This window comes from Leiobunum rupestre, chromosome 3 (assembly GCF_980474605.1).
Source record: "Leiobunum rupestre chromosome 3, qqLeiRupe1.1.hap1, whole genome shotgun sequence".
NCBI classification, from domain to species: Eukaryota; Metazoa; Arthropoda; class Arachnida; order Opiliones; family Sclerosomatidae; genus Leiobunum; species Leiobunum rupestre.
In genome coordinates this window covers 41,658,215-41,671,853 of record NC_143386.1, presented here as the reverse complement: position 1 = coordinate 41,671,853, position 13,639 = coordinate 41,658,215, and positions in this window count along the sequence as shown.

Below are 13,639 nucleotides of genomic sequence, written 5' to 3'. Positions count from 1 at the left end.
TGGTCAGTGTAAAAGCCACGTGGGTAGAACCACTAATTAAAATAAAATTAACGACATAGGTGGTAGAAAAAAGCTTTTAGTGATTTCAGAATTTTTTTAAATTTTTAAATAATTGACAAAAATATTATTATTTTACAAATTTGTCAAAAAAAAATCGGCAAATATAGCGTAAACGAGTATGAAGTAAGTTTTCCGGCGAGCGCACTAGAAACGTACGGAGGCCCAACTTCTCTAAGACGTTCGTTGGAAGGGGTAAAAACGAGCCGGGGGTCGCCAAAAAGTTTCAGGAAAAAACACACTCCACGTTTTGGAGATACCGTCGATCTCGAGACGGGCTATATCTCGAATACGCCGCGTTCAAACTACATTCGCCTTACAAATTACCCGTCTTTGGTAATATTAATGAATCGACGCTAAAATTATCGTCATTAATGGAATTATTTTGGCACGAAAATTGACGATTCGCCAAATTGTCGGCTCGGACGTTGTAGCGTAAACGGTACAATATCGAAGCAAAAACGTCGGTTTAATCGGTAATTAAGTATTACTTTTTAGCTGACACGATTTCACGCGCGTTTTCTTGGCCGTCACTGGTTGAGTTCCCGCCGCCGAGCAACCCTCGCTGTCGCGCGGCTGCCGATTTCGACTCTTACGGCTCGGCCCTTCGACGCGTTGTCGGCGTATTTCTGGATTAAATTTATATTCGGATTGTGTCACTCTGTCGCTTTGTTGTTGGGCTGTATTTTTAACCCAACCTCCCAACCACCTTCCGCTAACACGTGACTGTGGTTTGAGGGTGACGTCACGTACCTGACCTCCCATGACCCCCCCCCTACACGCCTGTAACGTGGATTGACATGTGGTGGTGAGTGTTTATTTTAATTAACGGTATTTTAATTTTAATTAAATTTGAAATTGGTCGGCGACAGAAATGTAGGTTTATTTTTAGATGATTTTATAATAAAAATAATCAGCTTGTGTAAATATTGTGATTTTTCGTATCAATAATTTAGCCGTTGAGGTAAACAAATTTTTACGCGTAATTAAAGGAAATTTGTACGCTGCCATTAGAATTGAATAGCTTCTGTGACCATTTAGTATTTCCACGATTAAAACAATATCAATAGAAGCCTAACGCGTAATTTAATACTTAATCTGAGCCAATTTTTACGGGTAATCAAAGGAAATTTGTACGCTGCCATTAGAATTGAATAGCTTCTGTGACCATTTAGTATTTACCCAATTAAAACAATATCAATAGAAGGCTATCGCGTAATTTAATACTTAATCTAAGCCAATTTTTACGGGTAATCAAAGGAAATTTGTACGCTGCCATTAGAATTGAATAGCTTCTGTGACCATTTAGTATTTACACGATTAAAACAATATCAATAGAAGCCTAACGCGTAATTTAATACTTAATCTAAGCCAAGTTTTACGGGTAATTAAAGGAAATTTGGTACAATTTAATACTGATAATTTGGTCGGTGGGACCCAATGTTAGCCGTAAATAACGCGAGCATTATTGGTTTTATATTTAGAAATTTAACACAATATCAATACGAGCCTAATTTAATGTAAGCAAATTTGTAAGGGTAATTAAAGGAAATTTCTACGCTTTTATTCCACAATCGAATAGACGGAGAATTTTGTAAGGTGAGACTGGCACGATCTGAATAATGGAGGGATTTCGATCGACTAAATTATTGTAATTTTAATATTAGAAACTGAAATGTCGTTAGATTATCCAAGGCTGACGAATCCGAAGTAGAGAGAGGGGTTTTGCGAAGGTGGATGAGAGTAATTTTAAAGAGATGGAGATAGACTAGCTGGCTTGGGAAAGTATCAAACGAAAGGGGATGTTGGCGCCCCAAAGACTCTCCGGAAATAGCTTTTGCATCTCCAGCATCATCTACATATAAACCCCTTCTCTCTCTCTGATATAAGTTCTCCTGTAAGCCTGGCTTTACGGAAAGACCCGCCTTTCCATATAGATTTACCACTCGTTTCAAATGGATACGTTTTTTAGTAGTTCCTACTTACCAGAAACCCTCGTGTTATGTATGCCAGATTTACGGTTGTTGGATTAAGATGGTTTTATTTATGCTCAAGTATACTAGACGGGTTAAGATAGAGGTAGGGGATGGTTAACTTTTATTCAATAGATCAAAGCTCTCAAAATTATTCGTAAAACGTTTTGATCAAGTAATTTATATTTCTGTATTATCCGATTAATTTTTTTGATAAATTTCTAAAATTAATCGGAAAAACGACGTTTGTTTCTAAAAAAGCTCAAATTTTACGAATAATAATGTTTTTTAATCATTTTCCGAAATATTAACCGGTAAATTTCTTTGTTTACATTTTTTCCCCGAAAAAAATCAATTTAAACATGGATATTGATTAACCGTCCCCGACCTCTAGGTTAAGAGGTGTAGTTTATACGGAATAAAGCGTTTTCGAGAGCTTGCTGAAGTGGGAAGACTGTTTTAATTGTGTATTTTAACTTATAAAATTAATATTTAAGTGTAGAACAGCCTCTTGTTTAGTGAATAAAACAATTTTGACAATTTTAAATTTTAAAGTAATTAAGTTATAACGTTTTAATTGGGACCCCGGAGCTAAACCAGTTGGGAAAGCGCCCAAACTACCCTTTAGTTAGGACCTTATGTCTCGTTAACTATTAATATTAGAATTATCAAAATTATTTTAAGCACTATAGAGGAAGGTTCAGCCTAATAAGAAAAATATAATTCAATTATGTAATTGTTAAAACAGAAACGTTCAGCTTGAACGAAAAAGAGGCTTTTACTGTATTCTTTAAAGGGAATATAATCTTGAATTTTAAAGTTCAGATCCATGGTTTCTATAAATTAGTGAAAATATTTATGCAAAAAGAACTGCTACTTCATGTAGTGGCTGACGAAGGACTACGGTCCGAATATTTTGAATTAAATATTTTATTCTTATTTCCATGAAGTAGCAGTTATTTAATATAACCTGCATAGCAATCTTTACGGAAGACCCCTTCAATTTTTCAAATGTCCCTGTACAGTGGCGAAAAAAATAACTTTAAAGCCAAAGGCAAGAGCGGCCAGAGCTGCAAATGTTGGTGTTCCACACCATATACATGAAGTTATATTCGCTTTAACCTGGATATTGAGGTACTGGTGTTAATTTAGTAAGAAATCTTCGGCTTTCTTGCAAGATTGGTAAGAATTTGTACCTGCTGGCTCTCATTTTAATATTTCTTTTGGCAAGATTTTTTCTATTGTCTATGACGTAGCGATTGACCCAAACATTGACCTCTATTGGGTACCTTATCTATAGAAATTTATAACACTCAATGGGTCAACTATTTTTACAAAAATCTTACAATTCAATTTAAACAATGGAAATCTGTGATTTTATACTTAAAATTTCAATCTGATTTAGAGAATATCTTTTGCCATAATTGTCCAAACTCTAGCAATCATCTTGAAAACGAACGTTATATTATTTGACACCGCTAAAGCCATCAATAATAGAAAATTATACCAATCCACGATACCACTAATATATTACGGCAAAAACATTTCCAATCCTTTAACTTCAAAGTAATCAGTGATAAAACACTGGTAATACATTACGAGTATTAAAACAATTTGTAGGAAATAAAAAAAATGAAAACCCGCATGCGATAGAAAAGGCACTCACGCGACCGTACAAACTAATTGATAGTTAGTTTAAGCCGAGGTCTACATTCGTTGGTAAAACAATAATTGAGACGCATTGATGGAGACATTCCATTTTCATAACATGCCGTTTTTCGAAGCAGAGACCCAGAAATTAATTTCTCAAAGCTAAACGCGTTTTCCCTCGGGGTTACATTTTTTTTTAACATTTGAAGAAAATAAATTATTTTTTCTTTTAAATCAATGAATTATTTTTCTCCGAAATATTTGAATGAAAATCTTTTTTCTCGAGTCGAATTGAGGTTATACAAGCTTTTAAACAATTTTCCTTACTTGGATTTCGTCGAAGGTTTTTAATGCCTTTTGTTTTCTAGTGAAAGACTTTGTAAAATTTATTCTTTCGCTGGTTAAAGTGCAGGTTGCCGATAGATAAGACATTTTATCATTGTATCGCGTTCTTAATAATTTGGAAAAAAGGGTTTTATGTTTCTGAAGAAAAGAGATACAAAAAGTTAAGGTCGATGCGTAATTTAGTCAATTGGGTGATTTTTTCACCGATCACCCTACGTATTTATCATTGGCTTTTTATGAAATCTCCCGTTGCGTAACGTATGCCTGGTTTTGTCAAAAATTCAACGATAATATATAGAGGCTCTTGTTACTGGTTAAATGAAGAAATTTCGTTTATTTTGAAATCCAAATACACCAGTGACTTTTGTATTATATGATGTATTTAGGACTTGGTAACATAATTGGATAGTTAGTTAAACTCGTGAGAAAGCTAAATTTCGGAAATAATGAATATTCAACCAATTATTTTGATTGCGCTAATATCTACTTACAACTAGAGTTGTCTTTTAGGGGGGGTACAGACAACATGGCAAACAGCAATTATGACGTAAAGTAAGCTAATTTATTAAATGGTGAAATTTACCCTTAAATTATAGTAGTGGCGTAATAAAGGGTCCAGTCCGGATGTTAACGAAGACAGGAAAACGCCATCTAAGTGGCAACATTAACTTATTAAGACGTCTTTAAAACAACAATTAACTCGAATCACGCTCAATCCATTGTCAACATAATTTTCGATTAACATATCAAATCCTGAAAGGTTATAACAAAGACTGCCGTGTTGAAAACCAGGACCTCACCGTACACTCCCTTAACGGCGAGGAATAAGTACGAGCTACGCGTAATGCTATCTATTAATCTGTAAAAGGCGTCGTAAAGGCTCCACTTTGCAGACCGGAAATCACGCCGCTCGTGTTGGCAACTTGTTAATGGATTCGCGAGTCCCGTCTCACTCGACCGTGCTCGCGCCTTTATGTAATCTCCGCGTTTATGACGTCACGCTTTCTCCGTGGCTAAAGGGGGGGGGGCAGGGGGGTTAGCTAGAGGGGTGAGTTCGAGCGTAGCTAATCTCACCCTTAGCTCGCGTGAGACACAATTTGTCGGCCCGGACAATTACATTAATTGGTGTGATTGTTGAGTCGCAACGGAGGGCGCACTTCGTTTACGCATTCATTTGGTCCCGTCGCGCTCCGCCGGTGACGCGAAGTTGAGCCTAAGCGCCCGATCTAGGATTATTTGGCGTGTCTCTATTGTTTTGATACTTGTTACACTTGACGTGATTTCTGGTTGGGATGTAATTGAGCCGGTTATGTAATTGTTATATACACCGCGGGTTAATTCAAGCTTGACTTTTCTGGTTGGGGATGCGGTTGAAGTTTTACGGGATGAAGCCGAACTCGCGACGCTGGTTTGTCTTACGCCGGGAGTGCTGAAAGATACGGTGGAACTTCTTAGAGTACGTTTCATGTCATTTCATGCCAATCATATTTTATATTAAAAAATGTTGATGAAAGTGGGAGGGGTTATATAGTTTATTGCCTCCTTTTATTGATCTAAAATATTTGCGGTGCAGCTGAACTCCCGAGGAGTCGTAAAATCTAATGTTCAGACCAATCTACTTTTCTAAAACCAAATTTGACGAAAACTATAGTTTTGATCAAAAATAGTATAAAATATAGTTTCGATGAAAAATAGTGTAAAATATAGTTTCGATGAAAAAATAGTGTAAAATATAGTTTCGATCAAAAATAGTATAAAATATAGTTTCGATGAAAAATAGTGTAAAATATAGTTTCGATGAAAAAATAGTGTAAAATATAGTTTCGATGAAAAAATTGTGCAAAATATAGTTTCGATGAAAAAATAGTGTATAACATTTTTTCGATCAAATATAGTACAAAATAGTTTTGATCAAAAATAGTGTAAAATATAGTTTCGATGAAAAAATATTGCAAAATATAGTTTCGATGAAAAAATATTGCAAAATATAGTTTCGATGATAAAACAGTGTAAATAGTTTCGATAGTGCAAATAAATATGCCGTTTAATTAAACCCCAAAATTTTTGTTACAGTTTCAAATCAAATTAAAATAAATTAATTTAAATTAAAAACCCTTTCTCGACAAATGTTTTCCATTACAAATTAAAAATTAAATACGCTTTCTAAGTTCCTTAATATTGTTGCCAAGGCGAGAGTATAAATTAAAATAACGTTTTATCGCTAGTCCTAAATTGAAATATCACTAAATTACCAAATTTACAATTTTTAATAGATATGTTGACCTTCGAAATAAAGCCCTTCTTAGCGAACGTGTTAGCATTATTGTCTCCTAGTCTTCGGTTGGCTCCGATGCTGATCTTATCTCCCTCTGGCGCGCGGGGCTCCTTTTATAAGAAATTCTGGAAATTAACATTTAATTCGGCTTTCGCAATGTAATTGTTAGGACAGGGTTTTAGTAGATTTACCCCCTTGTTGGATAATAAAATTTGTCGATTCTTTGGAGGTACGTGCTTTTAGAATGTTGAAAATTATTTAGTTTTTAAAAAGTGATTCAATCTGTTAATTCAAGGACGTTGTGACTTAATCAAGATTAAATTTGAAGTAGGGCTAAATGAAATTACTGACGTGAATTTTATTTAACTAATTTTTTATTTCAAATAATATTGCATTCAGATATTCGACATGGTATATCCCTCTATCATTGATTTATGTATTTTAGCAGTTGAGTCGTACCAAAAAGGTTGTTTTTATTTTTAGGAAGACCTGATTTCGTTAACAATATCCAATATATTTTCTGTCATTTGCCGAAATATTTACACAATTTATATATTTTCTATGAAAAATCCATACAAATTTTAATTTGACTAAACTGTATTTGAATTTAGAATTAAATATGATTATCTTAAAAATAAATGTAATTAGAATGTACAGTATTCCAACCCAACCCTGCGCAAATACTAAAAAAAATTCGAATCCATCCAACCTACATTAAATTGTTAAATTGAGCTCTTTAAAAATCATTTGATGTTGCGAAAATAACTATACGGGGGGGGGGAGAAGAGCGGGGGGGGGATAACAAGCGTGAAACCAGATTCCACTAAAGTCGTCGAGGGTTACTCTGTCCATACTAAGTAAGTGAAAGGAACATCGATATAACCCCGAAATAATATTTAAAAAAATACCGCGTGTAATAGAGAGAATGCTATATGGAGTCCAAATCCATGGACCCTCGGGCCAAGGGGAGGGCCTACCCCAAAAAGGATTATTCAACCACTCCAAGGCACTCGGGAAATATACTTCTGTTGTCTTTTCACGTTTTTGGTTGCGGTTGCTCGTTCATCTCGATTGACCTATTCCTTTTGGTCAATCCACTCTGATTTACATCCGCGTACAATTAAATCCCACATTGTTTTTGAAATATCGTCGAAATCGATTATCCCACTTGGAAAATTTTATTTTTCGTTTTGATTAATTTATGGAAGTTTTGAATAAATTTCTTCCTTAAAAAAATGAAAATGCGATTGTGGTTTTGGCCTTGCTTTTCTCGAAGGTATTTTTCAATCTCGTCACCGATAAATTTGGCATTACTTTCTGCTACCTTAATACGAGCTTGTTGTGAATTTTATTTCATTTTTTTAATTATAAAATTATTGTTATCTAATTTGGATTTAGATGGTAGATTAGCTACCTAGTTTTGAGAAAGAAAACAACGCGCTGATTTTTTTGGTCATTGCGAAATCGTTGCTCAACAAATATAAATTCCCTGCTTTGGATGTATTTGGTATTTCACGGTTTTGCGACGTTGATTTACTTTTAGGGTGAAAATACTGTAAAACAAGGACGTATATAAGGGGGGCGGTTTAGGGGGTTCAACCCCTTAGGACCCGATTAATTTCTTACGAAAGGAGCGCAACATTAAGAAATAAACAGTAAGACGTAAAAATGAATTGAAATAATATTAAACTTTAAATAGCTATACACATATTGTGCTAAAATAAAAACATTAAATTTTGCAAACAATATCAATTTTGTTCTTTGTTTTATTGTCATTTTCTCGCAAATGTATTAAAAAACTTCGTTTGATACACGTGCGGAAATATCACTCGTCCTAAGTCTAGCCAGTACTTTAAATATGCGTTATTGCTAACGAAAAATTTCGCGCTCGCGATTTCCTCTGGTTGTGTTATTCCAATCCTACCGCATTATGCCAAAAATTATGCAAAATTCGGGCTCATACGCCTTTCTGACTTAAAGGAATATCCGAAGATGATTCGTTGAAAAAGATTATACTAAACCACTCACTAAGCAAACGGGGGGAAAACACCCATCTTAATATACCATATGCGCAGATTTTGGCAGAGTGTGAAATGTGAATAATTTCTGGCATCCATTTTGAAAACGCTTTATAATTCCCTTTAACAATGCGGTTTAAATGATCGCGAAGGATCATCCTTAATCCAATTTATCGGAGGGGCGCAAAATTAGTTTGAACCGCCGCTGAAATATAAATCCACTGTCATGCCAAGCGAGACGGTAGCTCCAACTGATGCCTTAATAGCGCGGATAAGTGATGTGGGGGGTTTAGGCCCGACTATCAAGTATCCATCAGTAAATCCGCGGAGACCCTTCCACGTTTTGACGGCTTAGCCCCCCTCATACAACGTCACTTTTTCATTCTTTTTTTTTACCCTTCCATCTTTGAGATCTGACCCTCATCTCTTGGTGCTCCCGGCTGCAAACTCGATTTTGAGGATGCTGGGAGGGGCGGTCATTAGACCAGATAGCCATCTGACGAAATTCTTAACTTTCCAAACCTTCCAGCGTATAGACGCTTAATAAGAGTTTAATTCCACGGATACCAGTATCGCGGAAGCTCTTAACCGGCCATTGCTACATTACATTTTGATACCTAAGAATAATTATAACTCTAAACTTAACCGTAACTCTGGATTTAAACATTTTGAAAAAATATGCAATGATTCAATATGAGAAAAATTAAGATAATTAAACTGTAGAAATCTCTTTAAAACTTTCCAAAATTTGTACAATTTTTAAAAAAAATTCTAGTTTAGCAACAGATTTATCATATAAAATTTGATAAATTCACATTGGTGAAATACGATATATTTTACTCTGACACTATTTAGTAGCGAACTTTTATTCCCATTATGATTATAATTTTCTTAAGTAGGTCTAGTTTAGCAACTGATTTGATATATAAACTTATCATTTAAAATTTGATTAATTCAGATTGGTTTCATATATTACCGTGACGACAATATTTAGTACCGAATTTTTTATTCCCATTATGATTATAATTTTCTTAAGTAGGTCTAGTTTAGCAACAGATTTGATGCATAAATTTATCATTTAAAATTTGATTAATTCAGATTGGTTTCATATTTTACCCTGATGACAATATTTAGTACAGAATTTTTATTTTTATTTTCATAAGTTTGTCTAGCTTTTACACATTTCAAAATTTGGTAAATTAACTTGGGTGAAACACGCGTTACTAAATAAAATAAGATCTCGCGTCAACTAGTTTTTTTGCTCCATCAAATAATCTACAAATGTAAATAAATTGAAAATGTATTTATACACGTTTCTAAACACTAAATTTTGGAGAATTTTTCGAAACCTGATTTTTCAATTTTTCTACGCAATTTTTTACCGTGATGAAACTATTTAGTAACGACTTACACTTTTTATTTTCCGAACGATGTCTAGTTTATCCGTAATTTCAAAATATGATAAATTTTACTTTGGTGAAACAAGCGTTACTAAATAAAATTATATCTAGTTGACAACTCGTTTTTTTGGCTCCAAAAAATCTACAAATAAAAATAAATCGAAAAATAATTCGAAGTAATCCTTTTCACTGAAGCGCGTATACGCATGTTTCTAAACACCGAACAAGTTCGTATCAAATCAGTTTCCCTGTAAATCCATTCCGCTGATAAGTGATAGAAAACATCCCGAATTATTTAGTATTTATTTTTGGGTGCCACCCGTCGCCAGGCTCAAAAATAAAAACCGAATTTCCCGCGATTAAATTAAGCTCCGCCAAATTGAAATCGAAAACCTCGAAGAGGACCTCGTCAATTCCGATAACGAAGCGAGCCGACTAACTGCGCCACCGTGTCATTCTCAGCTGACAGAGATGTCACAACGCATCCAAGGCTGTAGCCACGACGTTCACTCAGCCTTGAATACGGATATAAATCATCCGAACTTATTACAGTTTTTTAAATTCCCAACTAAACCCCCCTTACAAACGTATTTTTAAAATCGGAAAAAATGTTCAGAAATAATGTTTCCGATTTCTTGGCACATGTCTAGCTGTTAAGAAATAACGTTATTCTGGTTGTCGCTTTTAGGGCACCTTAGCTGGTTATCGAGGCGAAGGCTTGGCATGGGTATAAAATTGTTTACGTAACGTTCGAGATGTGTTTGTGGCTTTTGAGAGTAATTTACCAAGTTACCTCCCGCAATGTTCCAAAGATTTGGTTAAATAAATATGATTCTTTTTAGATTACGATTTTTGTTGCCTACTAAATGTTTTTGAAAAAGTTCTACAAAAATTTTACATAATAGGAAAAATTCTTGGTAATCTAGATCAAGTACAATAAGTCCCAAATTAACATTATAAATTTAAAATTCAACTTATTCGGGGATATTTACTTCCAAATATTTACTTCTTTAGAAATCTAGAGTCGTTGTTGAAAGATCAAGCATTTTGTTCCTCGGTAATATTTTACCACCAAATGTAAAATTGGACCAACAAACCTACTTTAATAACGACCGTTTTATTTGTGAATATATTTAAAATACTCAAATTTGATCGCCAATTTTAGTGCCTTTTTATAAATAGGAGATTCGAGTCCCATACGCAGATGGTCACCATTTAAAGTCGAACGTTTATACACTAGATGAACTTGGATGTTTTTTAATACAATTTCGCATTCTTTTGTCGCTGTTGGCTATTGTGGGAAACCGCGACCTTTCTGCGGGGTCAACCGCTGTAATAATACAACGAAGACTCTCTCTCTACCTGCAGGGGAGAGTATTTTATTTCTTTGTAGTTTGGAGATCGTGCCGGTACCACCCCGATCGTGATTTCGTGATTACGATATAGACACACGCGGACTCACAAAGCAGCCCTCCTACCACCCTCTCTCTATCCTGGTAATAATAGACCCTATTTTTACCAATATATTCCCCTTTGCCACAACCTACCTGGTCTAAATTGCAGTTGACCGGTGCCCGTTTCTCAATGCGCCCCATTCAATATAATGTAACAATGAATTATTATATTCTGTTATGTTGCGCCGGTTTTGTGGGCGTATGACAATTTCTCGGTATGTTATAACACGGGTTATAGGTCTGTAATATAACCGGAAACAAGGTAAAATGTTTTTGAGAATAGGTTTTACGGTTTTTACCTCGCCATGAATCATTCTGGTTTCTTTATAAAAAATAACAAAAATAAAGCTATGCAAAATGCACTTTAAACGAGATTTGTTTCAAGTTAAATTTTAGTTTTTATATTGAACAACTTCGAAGAGGTAAAAAAGACCAAAATCGTTTGGGGAAACTAAAATATATTTATTTATTAAATTAAGCCGATACGTGGTACTTCGGCCGAAAAGCCTTCAAGTACCGCGTATCGGTTCAATTTAATAAATAAATATATTTTAGTTTCCCCAAACGTTGTTGGTCTTTTTTACCTCTTTGACGTTGTTCAATGTTATCTTTAGACCAACGGTGGTTCTCGTTTTCTTAAATTTTAAAATTTCTATGAACAATTATATCATTTTCCATACAATGCATTGCATCGAAACTAACTTAGCTACCTTCTCTGCCAATTTTAAGTCCGACCACCTAGGCCCGAAAGCTTAATAAAGAAGCAAAATTGCGCTCTCCAATATTTCCCGTAAACTTTTCAAGCGCCCTTTGTTTTTTCACGGGTAATTGTTCACTTTAGCATTATAGGCTATTTTCCTCCGGCGGTATTTCGAAAATCCTAATTGATCAAATTATGGAATCGTGCTAGACAATGAGTTCGAACTCTGACCTCTTCTTGGGCACCCCCACCGTCTTGACGAAAAAAAAAAGATTTTCTTAAAATAATTGAACCTACGATTGACCTCTCTTTTTTGACGCTTTATTTTAAATGGTAATCCAGTCTTTGCATTGTAAAAGATTTTCTGTTCTAATCTTTACATAATAATGCGATTTTGGAAGCTAGAGATGGATTTCATATTTTAGTAATGTTTAAATTGATTTGCCTTTTATTTTTATCCCATCGCTGCTGCGGTTGTACCTGAATTTTTAAAGATTTGTTTAAATGGTAATCCAGTCTTTGAATTGTAAAGAATTTTCTGTTAAATATTTACTTAAAAAGTAATTTTGGAAGCTCCAACCACAGTTGGATTTTATATTTAGTAATGTTTAAATTGATTTGCCAGTTATTTTTTATCCAGTCGCCGATGTGGTTGTACCTGAAGTTTTAAAGCATTTTTAAAAGTTAATCTAGTCTTTGCATTGTAAAGGATTTTCTGTTCTAACTTTTACATAAAAATGCAATTTCGGAAGCTCCAACCACATATGGATTTTATATTTAGTTATGTTTAAATTGATTTGCCTGTTATATTTGATCCCGTCGCCAATGCGGTTGTACCTGAATTTTGAAAGCGTTGCAAATAGCCGTCCATCAGTTCGTTAAACGCGACTCCTTATTAAAAATTAGATTAATATCAGCCTAGGGGTAAAACCCATTATTTCGTTAACTTACAATAGATGGCGCATTAACGTTGATCTTGGAAATCATATAACGTTTGATTAGCGGCGGCTCCTTTTGGGGAAACTAAATCCAATTAATCTAAATCAAAAAAGCGTCTGAGCCTTCTCCTTCAACGTTTATTGACAGGGGGTCAAAGTTCAATCGTGGCCGATTACCCAAGAAAGCGCGCTTCTCTGGCTATATAGGGCGGATTTATATTGAGATAGTACCGAGAAATTCCGCTTCGGCGCTGCTAGCGTTGAGGCCCCCTCGTAGTTGACACTAAAGACAAAGGTATAATTACTTTAATAATAACTATAACGTTGTGCCAACATAATTAAAACCTGTAGGCTAAAATTGTCTTTAAATAAAATTTAATTTCTTAGTATAGGAACAATTAGGGGTTTACGTACGGGGGGGGGCTAAGTTTAGTAAAATATTGCTGACCCCCTTTTTAAATTTTTTTCATCACCCATGAATCTGTCGTCAAAGTCATCACTTACGAAAATCGAAGAGCTTTTTTTTTCTGCCTTATCTTTTTATTATCTGTTTTCGGAAGAAGACCCGTAATTAAAAAAGCACTAATAGGATGTTTTTCTTATGACAATGAGCGAACGAAGATCGAGTCCTGTTTGAGGATTATCTTTCGAAGGGGGTTAATATACTTGATGTATCTTCGAAGATATGCATTTTTTTGTCAAACAGGAATTTGTTTTTAAAATTACGTTTGTTAATTTAACACGCGCGAACTTTTTAATTATCCCGGATCTTAAAAAGGGTGGAAATTATTGTTAAATATTTATTCATTTGTTCGTGATAAACTGCATA